Source organism: Aythya ferina (assembly GCF_964211825.1).
Source record: "Aythya ferina genome assembly, chromosome: Z".
In the NCBI taxonomy this organism is placed as follows: domain Eukaryota; kingdom Metazoa; phylum Chordata; class Aves; order Anseriformes; family Anatidae; genus Aythya; species Aythya ferina.
Window position 1 is genome coordinate 81,973,460 of NC_140299.1, and position 18,485 is coordinate 81,991,944.

Genomic DNA, 18,485 nt, shown 5'->3' on the forward strand with positions numbered 1-18,485 from the left:
GCTTTAAGGAGGCCTCTGCAGCCTTTCCCTCCTCCCCTCCTCTTTCTCACCCCATCAGTGTGCTTCTGGCCTACAAACGTTCCCAAGATGCTTGGTCGGAGAGAGAAGGGCCACCAGCCATCGAAAGCAAGTTCCCAAATATCTCACTGTCTGGAGAAGAGTGTCTATCTGAAAGGCAGGTAGGGAAGGTTTTGCCTCAGTTTGGTAGATATTTTTGCTATGTCACTGCTGGTACAAACCTCTGTTACATCTTGAGACTGCTTCTCTGAGAAGACTTGCAGCTTTGAGCTAAGAGTGTAATTTTCTCGTCTGATGAATGGATTCTTTTATTTATTTTTTTTTCCTTTTATGGGGAAAAAAATTCAAAAGTGCCTGAGCAATGTAGAAGCCTAAATCCCATCGAATGTCACTTGGAATAAAATTATCAAAAGCTCTTTTATTCTTAGAGCTTATGCTTGTCAGATACACAATCTGCCATGGCTGTCACAAATCATCTTTTCTAGACCAATTTTCACTTCTAATTTCCTAATAGAAAAAATGAGTAACTTAAAAGATCAGAGTAGCAGAATTTAGTCTTATCTTATTTAACGCAGGGGTAAGCTGGGCAGGAAATAGTGTGTTTTGCTAGGTAGACCACACAGAGCTATTCAGCTCTAATATGTTAAAAGATATTCTTTTGGACCATTTGACCTTTTTGTTATGCAGATATTCTTGCAAGAGTATACTGGCAAATTGAATTTGCCTTCACACTCCTGCTCCGTTCTGGCAAAATGACACAAAATCCATACTGTACCCATTAATGTCAGACTAACACATACTTGTTGCTGCAGGTTTTAGTGTTATTGCTATTCCCTTAGCTCTCCTTTGCACCCCAAGGTACGTGCCTAAAAATATGTGCACGTTATGACTCATAAGATATATTTGGCTTGCATATGGTTACAAGTAAACAGGTAGAGAGGAAAGGAGCAGTTGGGGTAGCCCGCAGTGGAGTGCTTATGAGAGTAGCCAGATAATGAGCTATGTCTGCATCTCTGCGACCTCTGGAGGTGCCAAATATTCTCTGTAGAAGAGGGATCAGTCAGTAGTGTGAGCACATGTAGCTCGGTCAAACAGCTCCCAGGTACTGGAGCTGGTGTGTGCTCCATCACCTCCCTACTGTGGGATTCTCCTAGGGGTGGCCTCTGCTCTCAAACCAACAGTAACCACAGAGCAAGGAGATGGATAGCATATGTAGTTCCCAGTTTTGCATCATAGCAAGTATTTATTGGCCCTGCAGTTTCTCCCTAGTTGGTAAGACCTTTACTGTCTCCATTGAAATTACATTCCTCTAGCATTGATAAACTGGTGGGTTCAAAGTGCTCGTGATAATGTGCTGCCATTCAGCATAAAGTTAATCTGTCACATTCCTAGCTAGACTTTGATTGCTTGTATTGTGCTCTGAGATCTTTTTTTTTTTTTTTTTTTTTTTTGTTATTTCTTGATTATTGACTGCTAAATAAAGTTTCAAAATAAACCTTTTTAATGTATATATTTTTTTATTTTAATAAAATTAATTTTTACCAAATTAAATTTTGTTTGTTTCTCTCTCTTTTTCTTTGGTCAACACTCTGGTGCTTATCTACTTAGTATTGCTCAGCAATAACAACTCTGTGCACGTTTGTGTTCATGTTCATGTTCATGGTCACATAATATAACAAACTTGCATTTGTCATCTGAGTCTCCTAATATGACCAAATACTTTATCTCTGCTGGTTATTTTTCTATTTTCTTTACATTATCTTCAGTTTCTGTAGATATGGGCAAAAGTCTGTCAGCCTTGAAGCTTCACTTGAAATATTCAATGTCTCAATGTTATCAGAAAGGTGATATAATACATAAGAAACATTTTGAAGAGGATTAGAGGAGAACTCTTAGCACTCCAAAAAATTGTAGAATCTGGATCTAGTAGAAAGATAATTTATGAAATTATGTGGTAAAGTGGATGATATTGTGATGTTACTTGTAGGGAGGAAGTAGGACTGCTTTTCAATATCACTGACGTAGATGATTAACATGCACCAAGTCTGCAAATGCATGCATTCAAATGAATTAATGCCAACAGATGTAAGATTAGTTAAGCATCTGATTGCTTTATATGCAACTCTTATTTTTGCATGCAAACATGCTGATTATTTTTTGTATTATTTTTTACTGCAGCAACCAAGTGTACTGATGTAGAGTTGTACTCCCTAGCATTACTATAGTATGTGAGCATATACTACTTTATTTGTCATTAAAAACTTACTGTTTTAAGTGTTTCATATAAATATAAGTGTTTTAAGGATTTTTTGGGGATAGTTGAACAGTGAAGGAAGCTGGCTGTTGCTGGAAATATATAGTTAGAATTTTTCTCATGTTTTAATTTTTCTTTTACTTTATTAATAGTTAATATAAATTATATATATGATCCCACCTTTGATTCTAAAACACAAATTCTTATTCCCATTGCACCCTCCTAACTTGCTTTTTACATTCAGAATAACAATAAGGATATTCCATTCCAATTAACATGGAAGAGTAATTAAGTCTTCCCCAGAAACTGTGTATGCAAACAGGACCACCTAAGAACGTGTCTGAACTGATCCGCATCTGAGAGCACATTTAGAACTAACTCATAGAAATTTAATAAGATAAAATGTATTTTATTACTTAGTTAATATTTTAGTTACTATCAAGTCTGCCAGGCCAAGACTTCTTTAAAATTTCTATACTACAAATAAATCCTGTAATTGACTTATAAAGTATTGATTTTGATTTTTAACATGCTTTTATAAATACTCTTTAAATACTAAGAGTCGTTCTTAACATAACATGACTGCATTTTAAACAGATAGGCAGAGAAAACATTCTTGCCATAAGAGAGAGGTGGGAAAAGCATTTAGAGGATCTAAGACTCAGTAGACCTCAATATTCCTCTGGTGGGATGGGAGCAGTTTGAATTTGATTGCAATTTCTCACCTGATCCAACAGAAAAAAAAAAAAAAAGAGATATATATGAAATAGTAAGAATTCTAGATTATATTATGGCCCCTCCAAGAGATGTTTTAACATTTACAGGAATGTATACTGCAAATCTGGAATTTAGCTTTTCATCTATGCCACAGAACAAATACTCTTATATTAGTGGGTTTGCAGAAGAAAAATAAAATACAATAAACCTGAGAGATGATCAAGCACTGTGCTAGTGTATGCAAGTAGCATTTTCCTGCTGACCAGGTTGCCGTGAATCTGGGGGAAGAAGGATGCACAACACAAAGGGGATTAGTCAGCTGCCCCACTGATGTAGTCAACAGTGTGCTGAGCACTGCATTGTACAGAGCCGTGACTTTTTCTAACATACTGTAGTTGTAGATCTCATTTTCTCATAGATGGAGTTTCTCATAGATAATGTGAAACTCACAAATGGCCCAGCTGCTCTAAGGTAGATGGGGCAGGGCAGGAACTGCTGCTGCCAGACGAGTATTGCACAGCAGCTGTGGGAGAATGCAGCCTCTTGCTCCTCTGTCCCCACACTGAAGTCTCTTGAGAAAGTCTCCTTCCACAGCTACCTTTTAGAACAGATCGGGATTTGACCCAGCTGCTGGCTGTTGGTAGTGCTGGTCCATGCTGTGTTTGCTTTGCTTTTGGAAATATCTCAGGCCAGAGCTCAGACCTGTCTTTCTTCTGACACCTGACAGCAACATCTCCCCAGGGGAGCAAAGTGCAGCGTGCTCTCTCCCTTCCGTAATGTTTTTGTCTCTCTGCTACTGAGGGCATGCTATGTTTTGACAAAATTTTGCCTCTGCATAGGATAACAAATTCAGCAGAAACAGTGCATTACCTTTTGCATATGATAAAATAATTTAGATGACTGTTATGCTAATACACCAAGTAATAGAGAATACAGGTTGTGCAGAAACTAAACTTCTGATTATTTTTTTTTTTGAAATAGGTGTATCTCCTCCATTTACTTTTATTTTTATTTATTATTATTTTTTCTCCTCTTTGCCTCCCTTATTTCCTGTCTCCCTTTTCAGAATGCTTGCTCTGAGAAGTGCTTTTATTTGTCAGTTGTTTTTTTTCCCTGTCTATTTCAGGGAAATAGACAGGGTAACTGTTGCTTTCTGTGACTGTTTTTAGATGCTATTGTTCTTCTCTTTTATTTTATCCATACTACGTTTCTATTACACTATATAATAACACTGTAAGGAATGCCACTTGACAGACTAACTTAATCTATCTGCAGAATAGCTTTTCTGGTAAAGATATAACATCTGATGTAGAAACAGTAACTGCTCTGACTGATAGGGTCAGTTCCAACTCAGGTAAGGTCTTGTTCACATGTAATGGAGTATATTTAATTTTTATGGTGTTTATTTCAAGTAAACTTTGTTACCTTTTAGTATAGCAGAATGTGGTACATTCTGGTTTCTTTTATCATTCTGAGATTGACAGTGTCCTTTGTGGCACATAATTGTACTTTGATGAAGCAGTTTGGACCTGGAGGAGTGTGTGCCATCACATAACTACCAGGTAAAGTAACCACTCTTTTCTCACTCTTGCTTTTATAACTGCACTTTCCCATTAGTCTGAAGATGATTATTTTCTTAAACCTACAATAAAGCTAAGACCTCAACAAGTTTTCCTTCCTGTAGCTCTGTCATTATCCACCTAGCTTCAGAAATTAGTGCAGCTGGAGCTGGGATGCTGTTGGGTGCACTGGCCTTTCACCTTGAAGGCCTGATGTCACGTACATTAGAAATTAGGAATAATTAATTAGAAATAGAAATTAATGAGGAATAATTTTACTCTCTCTGTTCACAGAATGAATGCTGCTGCAGAGCCAGGCACAGCTCTCCATCCTTGCTCAGTGGGATTGGGATAACTGAGATGTTGTGTGAACCAGAAAGGACATTCACTACCTAACCAAGGTCTGCAGGGACCTTCACAGCAGCTCTGCACAGTGCACTGTGCTTTCTCATGCTTAAGAGCACAAAATTAGCTCTCTGGCTGACAAGGGGTTCCACTGGAGGTAGAGTTCAAGTCCCATAACATTCATCATGTGTCTGGAAAACTTTGATGCACCTCAGTCCTTTTTTGTTGTTTTTAAAGTGTTCTTGCTGTGTTATGTTGTGCTATTACTAACCTGGAAACTGACAGTCCCCAGGTAAAAAGAGCACAAGACAAAACATCTATTGCAAGGCTGCTGCTCAGCTATCAGCCACGGGGTGATTACAGCTCCACAGCCAGCAAGTAGGTGTATAAGAAACAATTATTTACAGTTTCATTGTGTTCCTGCTGATTCTTTTATTGTAAGAAATAATCAGGCAGACAGCTGAAAATGCATAACAAGGAAGTACTTTCTCATACAACTCCCAGCCGTGTTGTGAGACACATGGCTGTAGGGTTTCGTGGAGGCAACAGGGACAAATAGGTTGAATTTGGTTAGGTTAAGGAATGCTAAATCCACTAGTGGCCAGTACATGTGATAAGAAGACACGCACATTTCTGACTGCTGGAGGCTGTTGTGGTGTACCAGAGGTTTTGTAAGCCTTCTCCGCTAGGCTGGTGCTGGGGACAAAGACAGACCTTTGGTCTGACCTGTTATGACAAAGTTTTTATGCCTTCTAAGATTTATTTATTTTTTAATCATAGGTGTTGTGAGCAATTGCATAAAGTAAAGCTTCTCATAGTTCCCAGGAAACGTAGAATCTAAGGAATGAATTGGCATGGAGAAAGTTCATTCAGAGATGTTAAAAGTTTATGGTGAAAATAAACACAAGGGTGATAGGATCATTTTCTGTTGCAGTAGCTGATTGTTTGATCTCATAAGGCCCTCAGGTATTTTAATAGTTTTTTGTTGATTTGTTTGTTTTGTTATTACATCTCTTCTTTGTACCAAAGCCATTTATGCTGTCTCCCCCAAAAAACGTGGTAGAAAAAGTTGTCAAGCAACTGAATAACATGGTTCCAGTCTTAGTATAAAAGTCAATGTTTGATATTTATTCATATTTTACTTTTCAACATTTTTTCCTTTACATAGATTTTAATAAAGGTAAGAAAAAATAAATAATAATAATAAAGAAAGGTTTTGCTAAAGACATGTTTGATATATGGCAGGCAGCTTGTATTTTCTCAGGTTTACCTGTGGTAATTTTTCTTCCTTTTACAATAGTCACTGACTCATGCTGGTGTACTGAATTTCCTCCAAGCTATTATTTTATTTATTACTTCAATTGTTAAAATGATGTAAAGTGATATAATTTAAGAGTTGTTCAAACCCTTACACAATAGCGCTCTCATTTTCAATGGATTACAGTGTACAATGCTTTGAATTAATTACATATAATTTTGCTCCTCATTTTCTTGTTATCGTGGAGTTTTGAGTGTATGGGCTAATTTAAGAAAGTCAGTTTACTAGTTAAAAAATACAAACTTTCATACAGTAGGAATTTTCATTCTCTCTTTCTCACTGTATTTTGTTTAGGGTCCTTCGATTGCCTGACCAATTATGAAGTTTTCCATCCCTTGTAAGTAGTAGATACAGCAAAAAAGGCTAGTTAAAATCAAGCAGAAATATTATAATATTGAAACCAGCATGCTACAGATGAGTCTTCTCTCTGTCTGCCACATTCAGATAGTTACATATAAGAAAAAGAACAGACTAAGACAATCCTTAGGAAAATACCTAGGCATTTTTGAAGTGCTTGTTTTGGGGTCTTTGAGCCTGCCAAGATCAGAAGATAGTGATTTTTCCTCTTGCAAGAGCCACTGTAAATACAGAATAATTGAGAAGTTAATCAAGTCATTTTGGGGTCTACCTTAATAAAACTGAATACGACGTAGATCTTTTTTGGAGATTTGTGGTGTGTACCATGTAATTACTTTTAAACATTATTATTATATTTACCATGATATTATTGTTGCTTTTATTAGTAATAATATAGTGGGTTGTTTGTATTACAACCAGACAAAGATCACACGTGAAAGCAATACATTGTATCTTCCCAGTAGCATTATGAAGGATATGAGGAGGGCAAGGTTTTATTTAACAAGGTCATGGAAGATGATGTCTCAGTAATCAGGACATAGGTTTTGGGGGGTGGTTAGCTATTAGGATGAATAGATAAGACAGTATATTAGAGATTCTTCTTTATGCAGGAAGAACCAGCACAGTTAGCTAAAGCCTAGAATTGAAGCCTCAGGAGGAGGACCCTCCTGTCAAAAATGATGCCCAGACTATAGGCATCAGGAGCAGGACTGGGGTGGTTTCTACAGTCACTGGAAAGTGAATGATAAGCATAATCCTGAAAGTCTGAATTCAGGCATAATGAAAGTATAATAGCAAATCAACTGGCATTGAGGCCTGCATCTCTTCCTGATCTTCACGTATTTCAGACCTCACAACAGATCACAAACAGAAGCCATACTGGGTTTTCACAATACTGGGTTTTCACTCAGCATTTTGATTTTGACAAAATTGGAATAATTTGGCATTTATCTTCACCTTGCATTGGTAATAGGATGCCTGAAACAACAGAAAGATTAGTTTTCTGTGATGATGCTGACACTATGCTGAGAACTGGATATCGCAAAGAATGTATACACCTCCTGGACTCCTTTAGTTCTTTTTGAAATTGTTTGTCCTTTACTGTATCCCATGAAAAAGATTGCATATATTTAATTGCCACGTGTGTGAATTTTCTGTTGTTTGTGCTAAACCTACTTCTCTAAATACCTGTAGTTCTCAGGGTGAAATAATGTAATTTTTGTCTAGGCACATCAAAGTACCCTTAATGATTATATGGGCCTTTTCCATATCCTTTCCCCTATTTTATTTTATTTTATTTTATTTTATTTTATTTTATTTTATTTTATTTTATTTTATTTTATTTTATTTTATTTTATTTTATTTTATTTTATTTTATTTTATTTTATTTTATTTTATATTTTTTCTCCAATAAATTCCTAATGTTTTATGCTTTTTTTTTTCCTGTATAAATTTTTTCTGTAGAAAATTTGTCCCTTCATTGGATCATTCTTGTATTCAGTTGAGTAACATAGCCCACCCTCAGTCTGTGATAATCTTCTGAGCTACGTTCTGTTTGACTTTAGAGTGCTTTTTAGCATTTCCAGAGATTTCTTTCCTGACAAGTAGTAATTTAGAAACAAGTAATAGTTATGTTTGTGAGGATTACGTTTTTCTCCAAGTGATGAATCACAGAAATAAAATAGAGCAAAAGGGATTGTGTCACTGATGGCATTAAAGATCTTTGTTGTGTGAAGAGGAGTAAGGATGAACAGGAAAAAGCCTTGCGGAGCTCTCGCTGAGGTGCAAGTCAGAAGGGGACTATCAAGGTTGGGTTCACATCAGATGAATTTCATCACACAACTGAACACCATTGTCTGGGTGCAGCCTTCATGCCAACTGAATGGTTCACCCTTCAAATCCGTTTCTCTCCAATTTGGAGATCAGGATGTCATGTGGCAAAGGCCTTACAGAAGTCCAGGTAGATGACATTGCTTGGTCTTCCCTTGTCAACCGATGCAGTCACTCCATCCTTGAAGGTCACCAGATTGGTCAGGTATAATCTGCCCTTGGTAAAGCTGTGCTGGTTATTTTGGAATACCTCCTTGTCTTGCATGTGCCTTGACATAGTTTCCTGGCGAACCTGTTCCATGATTTTGCCAGGCACAGGGGTGTGGCTCACTGCTCTGGAGTTCCCCAGTTCCTCCTTTCTACCCTTTCTAAAAATGGGAGTGATGTTTCCCTTTTTAATGTAAATAGTACACTTGTTAGAAATATGGGTACATCATTATAATTCTGGTCTGTTAGGTAATAGGATTTCATCATTAGCATTCTTTTTGTCCAGATCATAGTTATGTCAGAAATCACAGAATACAATTAGTTAATTAACAAATTTTTAGACTACTTTTATCCCATTTTGGCAGTGAAAACTTGAGTTGCCTAATTAAGTAGAATTAAGACACTGATTTTTTTTTTTTCTAGTGTGACATAGCTACCCTGAAGAAAATTAGTATTTATTACAGTAATTATCATTATCTGTTGGGCCGTTTTAAAACTGATCTCAAGTACTTTAGTTCTAAAGTTATGCAATTTGTGTTAAGCGGTGCCATCTGTATGTATAGCTACTGTGGATGCTAGATAAGCAGACTGGCAGGTAAGGTATTACACAGTATCACATTTAAACTAGGTAGTTATATTATTAGTATTAGTACTTTCTGAAATTGCATGCCTTTTTGAAATAAAATGGATTATAGTATTACTTGTCCTCTTTTAATCAGATGTATTTAACGTTTTAGTTATGAAATATTTGATGGAAAAGCTCACTGGGGAGATTCTTGGCTCTTGAAATCAAGTTCACTTGGAAGGTGGAGAAGGAATTTTAATAATTGCAGCAAAGGTAATTTGATACATTCTTAGCAATAAGTAAGCTTATGACAGCATACTTACTGCCACAAATCAGACTAAAGGCTCTATTCATGAATGAATCATGTCCCGTTTACCCTCCATTTTTATGTAGTGTAAGTTTAATGGAAATATCTTGTCATGTATCTTTTGTGTAACATGTTTCAATGTTGCTTAGGGCCCTATGGCTTATATATGTAGCTAAATCTTTTTAAAATGAATATATATATATATATATATATATATATATACATACATATATATAAATGTGCTAAGCATGAGCAAAATAGAGAAAACTTTAAATTGGTTTAAAAAACTTTTTCTTTCCAAAAATCCACTGAGCTACAAATTTATTTTATGATTTTTAATTCCCAGAATTAATTTAGCCCAGGAAACTAGGAGAAGACTCAAATGCTGTTGGACAATTGCAGTATCTGCACAAGCTGGAGGAGATGGAAGAGCAGAGGGGATCCTCTTTCTTCTTTCACATTTCATTAGGGTTGGAGTGTTTTAATATGTCCAGTATATTTAGCATGGTACCATGTGAAAGCATGAGTTAGACTAGAATTTAGGTTGGGTAAACAAACAAAAAAGAATTACATCATTATTTTTGTCAGATTCATGGTCCTGGTCATGATTCATCATTTTATTTTTAAATTTCTTAATAATTATGTCATAATTTTAATCCATCTTTTTTGTATGTTTGTTTTGTTTGCACCCCAGGACTTACTTACTTACTTGTGGAATTTGTAATCTGTGACAATGCATTGGTTTCAGTTTGGAATACGTACAGAATAACAACATTTTCATGGCGTGAACACTACAGGACTTTGTGAACCCACAATAGAGGATCACATTATTTTCTAGGCAGCACGTCACCCCCATATGAGACTTTTTCCTTCCCCATTTCCATAAAAGCTCTTTTATCCTCCATGTTGCTTTTCTTTTGTGTTCCTTCCAGACTGGACCCCTCCTGCCCCAGAGGGGTCCTCTACCTGCCATTTGCATCTGGACCATAAATATTTTATATAGCCCACAATGCTTTATGCATATTTTAACTGAACAATACCCATTTTGTAAATTGTCTGTCAGTATGATGTATGCCTGGTTATTGCCATGAAAAATGCGTTCAGTATCGCAATAATATCAAAATATCAATTGTCCCTTCAAATTTCATTGATTTTCCTGCCAGCATTTGCGAAATAAGAACAGTTTCAAATTTCTGGACCCAGCTTCTGAGGAGATGTGACAAATTGTGTCAGTTTCCAGGAGTCTGCATAAATATGCATGTCTGTTCAGCTGAGTCTTACTGGCAACCAGACCAGGTGGGTCTCATTAGCTCCAGCTCAGGAGGATAAAAGGTAGACATCCAAAATGAGCTTAGGTCTGTTGGTTGTGATGAGAGGTTTAAAAGCTCAGTCTGTGTTTAATATTTGTTAGCAATGTTCCAAGAAGCAGCACACTCCATCAGACAAAAGAAATAACATTTCTTTAATGCCTACTCAGCATTTCATATGTCCAGATAATTATTTTCTATTCTAGGCCCTGTAGTTTTTTTCAGAATTCTACTCCAAGATCTAACAAAATTATGCTAAACAGGTTTATGTCCCTAAAAATAAATGTCTTGCTAGTTTGAGAAGCATCAGGTGTTACTGAATGTTTCTGCTCTGCAGCAATAAGCAGTTTTTCACATGATCAATAGTATGCATGAATGTGTGCCCCTTTCTTAAATAAGTGGTAGATATGGTAGGAACTGTGTCTTTTAGGAAGGAAATTAAAGACAAGGCTCTCAGTGGGGTTTTACTATGCATCCGAGCTTTTAGAGCAGTTCTGGTAAGTTGGTGTACTTTCCCACTCTTTCAGTCTGTTAATTATTTGTGAAGTGAAAGGGAAAACTTTATAAACAGGTTTCAGGGCCTTATGGAAGGGCTATACTCCTATTTCAGAAAATCTGCTAGAAGATCAAGAATGAATCTCTGAGGACTGGAATTACCTGCCTGTTAAAGAATCATCCTGCCACCTGGTAAAGAAGTAAAAACCCCAAATCCCTCAGAATAATGATAGTTCTTTTACTAAATTTTTATGCTTTCAATTGTGTGAGTGTGACTGTTTTTCTTTGATTGCATTTATGTGTGACTTTTAATATTTAGACATGGGCCCTTAAGAAAAAGCCCTCTTTCCTTTAAAAATGATTTACATTTAGAGGAATTTTACACTGGGCTGTGGCAGAAACAACAATCTGTTTGAAAGGAATTTTTACTGTAGTTATAAACCTCTGAAAAACTTGCCAATTAGCTGAAAAACATTATCTTTCTCCTGCCTGAATGCTATTTTCATCTTATATTACTGCGTTTAAAGCAGTTATGTTAGCAAAATATTTTTATATACTGTACTTTTACTACAAACACATACCTATGTTCCTCTCAGTACTAAATTTGTGGTGAAAAGTCACTGAGTTGTTATGTGGGCGTTCATAGTGCATTTTTATGTGCACTGATTAATTTTACATTCTTTATACCATAAATCAAGGTAATAAGGAGAATTTTCAAATGTGCCACTGCAAATATATCTTTCACATTGCCTTTGTTCTATTTATAACCTTGTTTTTTTGTACATAAAGTGTTCTCATATACTGTAGAGTAGCTGATGTATAGTAATGGGTGTAGAGCTGTAAAAGTCTCTCTTGGCACTCTTAACATGGCCAGATTATTACTGTGTTCTCTGATTCAGCTAGATGTGTTCAAGGATCTTCTCTGGTCTGAAAGGTCAGCTGCTTTTAGTTGTGCACTGGCAGAATACTAATACTGTCCTTATTCAAATTACCTGCTACAGTACTTATTAAATTGATGGCCTTGTGCTCTAATTTAATACTGTCGTCGTTCAGAGGCAGGTCACAGCTGCACTCTGCGCTGAATTAGGTGGTGCTGAGGCAAAGTTCAAGCAGAAACCATAGTTTTGGGCTGCATTTTCCCACTAAATTAGCAGTCAGATGCAGTGTATAATTAATTAGCACAAACCAGGGAAAGCTTGTCATTTAATAAGCCTTTTTTATTTCGACATTACACAAACAGTGGGAATTGATCCATTAAGTGCCTAGCTATTAATGCTGTTTAATGTATGTCTGGTTGTTAAATTGAGATGTCTAGTTACATACATTCAGTATTTAAGAGCTCCTCACAGATAGTTCAGTGTTTGCTGAGATTTTAAGTCATGTTCCACAAATCAATAATGGCTTCATTAATGAATCTGAACATTGCTGGTTCAGATAAACAGGCCTGAACTGCATAGGGAATGAATGGTGTCTGACATTGCAATAGTCAAGGCAGTGTGGTATCTATTTTGTTGTCCTAAGTATTAAATATTCTGCTTATATCATGCCACTTATCCTCTACGTTACAGCTTTCTTTTTCCTTATAATCCTTGCTTATAATTGCCTAAGGCACTGTATAGCTTTATCTCTTCAGAGTCCTACATGGTATTAAATGTGTAGAATAATACATTCAACATGTCTGCAGGAGCAAAGAGGATTGTTGTCCTTAAGAAAAAGTAAAAGTGCAGTATTTGAATCACCCATGTTTCTTGACAACTGTATTTCAATACTGGAAATAGCTGTGTTTAGCTTAATTTTATAATATTCTAGAATATAAAGGTTTTAACACTCCATATAGACTATATGCAGTGTGTTTCTAGAAGTGTGTATTGGCAATGAGTCATTAGACTAACTGCCAAATATAATATGAAATCTTGTCTGTTTTGCTCCTGTATGTCGATTCCATGTGGGAAGTGTAGAAACATGGTATTTTGTATTGGGGTTCTGTAGGCAGAACATAGTGATCTGGCTTATTCGAAATAAATGACATGAAATGAACCTAAACTAAAGGCTGGAAACCAGGGAATACTCTCCAACATTTCTTCCCGATTAAGGCAATGTACTTGCAACAGTAGGAGATAAATACTGTACTCTCTTCACAGTCTCTCTCCTCTACATCTTGGTTGATTCTGCTGTTTCTCCAACAAATTTGTCAGTCTGTTTTGTCTGGGTCTTTCATTAGCATTTCAAATATTCCCTTGCTGCTGTAGCAGAGTTAGCCCATTTTGCACGGAATCGCTAATTTTAATCAAGATGAAGACTTCAAGGCAGGTAAAACTCAAAGAACCAACCTTTTCTCATGAAAAAGGAAGAATTCTATCTTATGTATGTGAGACCCAGGTTACATGTACATGTACATTATTGAAAAGGCAGGGGAAGACCACAGAGGTCAACAGAAGACCTCCAGGCTGATGAATCACCACTGTGTCTGCTCCAGTCTATGCCAATAGAGCCAGAAGGTCTGTGGAGAGGGAGCAGAGCATGGCATTGGCACTGGCAGTGAGCCAATGATGGTGACTATGTGCCTAAAGAAGATCGGATGGGCTTCAAGTCTACACATTTACCACATTTACACATTTTTTATTTATTTATTTATTTATTTATTTATTTATTTATTTATTTATTTATTTTGTGGGGGTGTGGGGGAACAACCTGAAATGTACTGTGTGGGAGACATTTCCTACAAATACATTGTGTTAACTTTACCGATGTTATATCTACTCGTTTGGACAATGTAATTAATTTTAAATTGTGGTGATGGTTGGCAGAAGTAAATTTTCATGTTGTGGTAACCTCGGTTTTCCCAAATATTAAGTGGAAAGAGTGACATCTCCCACTCACCTTCGTAAGTGTTGCAGGGACTGGCAGGGTAGTCACTGAGCAAGGACAATCTGAGCACTGATAAATGGACCCAGCTCCAAGCTGCTTTCCATCCCTACTGGCAAGTTAAGCCAAACTCCTTTGTGTACTAACAACTCCTGACTACTTGCTTGGTGGCATGATGTGGGGTTAGGTCACATCCTCAAAATATTTCAAGGCTTCAAGCAAAATACAAACTGAATAACATTCTTCTTGCCCGCATATTATAAAGGGCTCAAATGTGATAAATGGAAGAAACTGACAATTCTGTTGATGTTCTATTGTTTCCACTTGGCTTCAAAACAACCAAGACAGAAACATTGATATGCAGGGTGAAGGCCTATAAGCTGAGTTAGAGTCTTCATTTTTTTTTAACAAAAAGAAAGTATACATATTTCATATGTCCCGGTTTTAAAGCTTTTTGCAATGTTTGTGATAAAATGTACTGCAGATTTGCATGTTCAAAAACATCCTTGACAGCTATGGAAATTGTGTAGTTTGACAACTCCTCATCTTAGCTAAGGCAAACAAACAAGGCCAAGTTGACTGAAATTTAAAATCTTTCCTAATCCTGAGGATGTGATGGCAGCTTGTTTGCACTGGCATCCAAAAGCTACAGTTATGTCAAAAAATTTAACAAAGCTGAGGTAGCTTTGACTGAGTTGACCTCAAATATGATGTGAACAGCTGTGTGGAAAAGGATGGAAGATTGTGGAGGGATGCTGTCTATGAGATCCTTTGATCTCTAGTCAGTATTATGTGTAAGCACAGTATTTAGATGCCTGAGACGATCATAAATCATCAGTTATGAAGGGAAGTGAGAATATTCTGTATTTTTATACTGTCTATGTGATCTAAGCACTGGTTGAGGGTCTCACTGTGGTGGGCACTGTGCAAAGACAGAACAAATAATATACATGTAAAGATTAGAGCCTTCTTTATCCATGCTAGACAAACCATACTGTCTTCAATCCACTCAAAGAGAGCTCTGTTTCCTCTTGACATCTAGTTTAAATATGTGCTATTTGATAATCACACCAAAGAAATGAAGTGGTGAGGCCTTGTTCATGGGAAAGGTATATCTATTACTGATTAAAATAAATAAATAAATAAAGTATTTCCTGAAAAACAGCTCACTTTGTACCAAAGAGATCATGTTCTGGCATAATGTGCCTCACAATGAGAGACAATTAGGGGCTGGTATGCAGAATGGGGCCAGCCATGGCCAGGCTCGCACAACAAGATGAGGCTGGTCACAGTGATGAGTTTCTATGTTTAATTACGGCAGGTGAAGACCTGGTTTGGAGTGTCTGTGTTCAGTGGCACCCATCTCAGTGTAACCCAGGCTCCAACCATGCACTGCAGTGGTTTCTCTCTTTTAACATGAGAGAAAGGAAAGGTGCTCTCTTAAAATGAGGAAAGCACTTACATTTGCTTTCCTCGAGCAAAAGCTACTGCGTCTGTCACTTGATCTCCCCATTACACCCCAGGCACAAGTTACTTTTTAATGATAGTATTTGCATGTATTTGTCTTTTGTCATACAGAATGACATATTTATATAACATTTCAGTTCAGCAACTGAAGCGACGAGATTAAAAACAGACTAATCATAGAATCATAGAATATCCCAAATTGGAAGGGACCCATAAGGATCATCAAGTCCAACTCCTGGCACTGCACAGATCTGCCCAAAATTTTAGACCATGTGACTAAGCACACAGTCCAATCGCTTCTTAAATTCAGACAGGCTTGGTGCAGTGACTACATCCCTGGGGAGCCTGTTCCACTGTGCAACCACCCTGTTAGTGAAGGACCTCTTCCTGATGTCCAGCTTAAACTTCCCCTGCCTCAGCTTAACACCATTCCCTTGGGTCCTATCACTGGCTTTTACAGAGAATAGGTCACCTGCCTCTCCACTCCCCCTTGCAAGGAAGTTGTAGACCGCTATGAGGTCCCACCTGATTCTCCTCTTCTCCAGGCTGAACAGGCCCAGTGACCTCAGTTGCTCCTCATACGTCTTCCCCTCGAGTCCCTTCACCATCTTCGTTGCCCTCCTCTGGACCCTCTCCAACAGTTTAATGTCCTTCTTGTACTGTGGTGCCCAGAACTGCACACAGTACTCCAGGTGAGGCTGCACCAGCACAGAGTAGAGCAGGACAATCCTTTCCCTTGACCTACTAGCAATGCCGTGCTTGGTGCACCCCAGGGTACGGTTGGCCCTCCTGGCTGCCAGGGCACACTGCTGGCTCATATTCAACTTGCTGTCAACCACAACCCCCAGATCCCTCTCTGCGGGGCTGCTCTCCAGCGTCTCATCGCCCAATCTGTACGTATAGCCAGGGTTTCCCCGTCCCAGGTGCAGGACCCGGCACTTGCTTTTGTTAAATGCTGCACAGTGAAACAGCTGCCTTTGACATGTTCTCCATCACCTACTTCACAGGTGAGGAGAACCTGCAAAGCTGTTGAATATGCCTGGGGCTGGGACACAGGGAGTAATTCTGGGCTCAGGGGCCTTGTAGACAGTAGAGAGTGATCAACCATACCCTGGGGGGAGACCTGTCAGGGTGGAGAGAAGACAGCAAGGGGCATCAAATGGATCTGAGCAGTAGTTGTGTAGCCTGGAGGTGTGGTCGCCTGCTCCTGTGCAGCTTTTTGAGAGACAGCGTTTGATAACTCTCAGTAAAGGTGGGGATTTGGCTTATAGGTCCATAACGATGGATTTAATTTCCTGTTTTAGGGACATTGTGGGCAGCAAAGACAGCTCAGAGAATAATGGCACTTTAACTAGTGTTATGAATATTTTGAGGAAAGATGGGATTTTTCATTAGAATTGAAAATAAAGGGAAATCTTTTTCTCCCACAGTCACCATCATGATGACCTGTACTTCCAACATAAATAACTGAAGAAAAGCTTGAAAGAAAGAAAATGAGAAGACAGGTAACATATTATTCTGAAATTTTGAAGGCTTGAACTGCTTTAATTTTAATCCTTATGGCTGAACTAACTCATGGTAGAAAAACCAATGATGTCTAAAGGATATAATGTCAGTAATTTCTGAAAGGATTTCTGTTTATTTCAGTTACGGTGTCCATTGCAACTCATGGTGATGTTGAAAAAACACATTTACTCTACACTTGTACAGCTGGGAACATACAGTGTCTTGTTTTTCCAAAGCCACCGTGCAGGTTCAGTTAGGATGCCAGCCTTGTTTAGCACACTGGCAATAGTGATTTAATCTTCTAGGTCAGTGGAAGCCAGCCCTTAGCAGCTGGAGACTTCAGATTGAAATTTTTAAAAGAGTTGAGATGTACGTATGCATTCTTAACAGGTTGCACCTGAGTGTGTGGAATCCACTGCAGACCTCCATGATGGCACATAAATTATTCTAGAAGAAAAGACTTCATCTAAAAGCCCAGTGGTAGATATCCCCATGTTAGGAAGATAACTTTGGTTTTAATTTTCTATAAATTTGGGGTTCAGTCCTCCAGAAAGTTTTCCTGCAGGAGCCCTGAATCTGAGTAGGGCTGTTTCACTGTCAATTAGCTGCAGAAAAAGAACTGCTGTTGAAGAAGGATTCATATTACCATGGGTGTTTTTTGATTATACATATATTTAGTAACACTAAATGAATCACTGTCTTACAAATAACTTATCTCAAACTGACTTTCCTCAAACAATGTGTCATTTTTTTTTCCACAGAACTAACCAAGGTTAACTGTTTAATTATTTTGTCCAGCTTTGGCAGATGGTGTAGTAATAAGAAATCTGTACTTCTGTTTTCTAATCACCAAATTTTGAATACTTTTGTTTTATCCCTTTGTAATATTTTGATTTTTTGTTTGTATATTGTTTTATGTCTTCTGTGCTTTAACATTGTTACACAGTTAAAAACCTACTGCAAGCCCTCCAAACCCTGAAACTGAAGTTTAAACAAAAAAGTAATAAAAAGGGAGCAAAACAGTAGGAAAACGTATAAACCAGAACTAAGGAACATGGTTGTAATAAACACTTTACTCATGATTGATTCATGTGTCGATTCACATCACATATAAATTGTACATGAACAGAGATACAAATTCAGTGTGTATCCATCGGTATATAAAAGGCAGCTAAATCTGCCTGTATAAATCTCACTGATGTTGCACTCTGTCACAAAGCAAGTATTTTGCATAATTAGCCTGGATACTCAGCCACATTTTTCAGGAGCCAGCTAGTTCACTGCCCTCACTGCAATAGGATGACACCCACTATAATAGGAGCTCCTGGCTGCTTAGCAGTCTTGGTAATTAGGCCTTTTATTTAATTG

The 18,485-nt window shown here is 37.6% G+C and overlaps 1 long non-coding RNA gene across 1 annotated transcript in view; it reads left to right on the forward strand.

Annotated features, from left to right (window-relative positions):
- Nucleotides 1-68: 68 nt before the first annotated feature.
- The window catches only part of LOC311427280, a 23,169-nt gene continuing 4,752 nt past the window's right edge, over nucleotides 69-18,485 (forward strand). Inside the window, exons 1-6 of the long non-coding RNA XR_014687282.1 lie at nucleotides 69-179; nucleotides 4,843-5,271; nucleotides 6,506-6,548; nucleotides 9,343-9,443; nucleotides 9,824-9,970; nucleotides 17,042-17,116. This is a non-coding gene — a long non-coding RNA (uncharacterized lncRNA). The remainder of the gene's footprint in view (nucleotides 180-4,842; nucleotides 5,272-6,505; nucleotides 6,549-9,342; nucleotides 9,444-9,823; nucleotides 9,971-17,041; nucleotides 17,117-18,485) is intronic.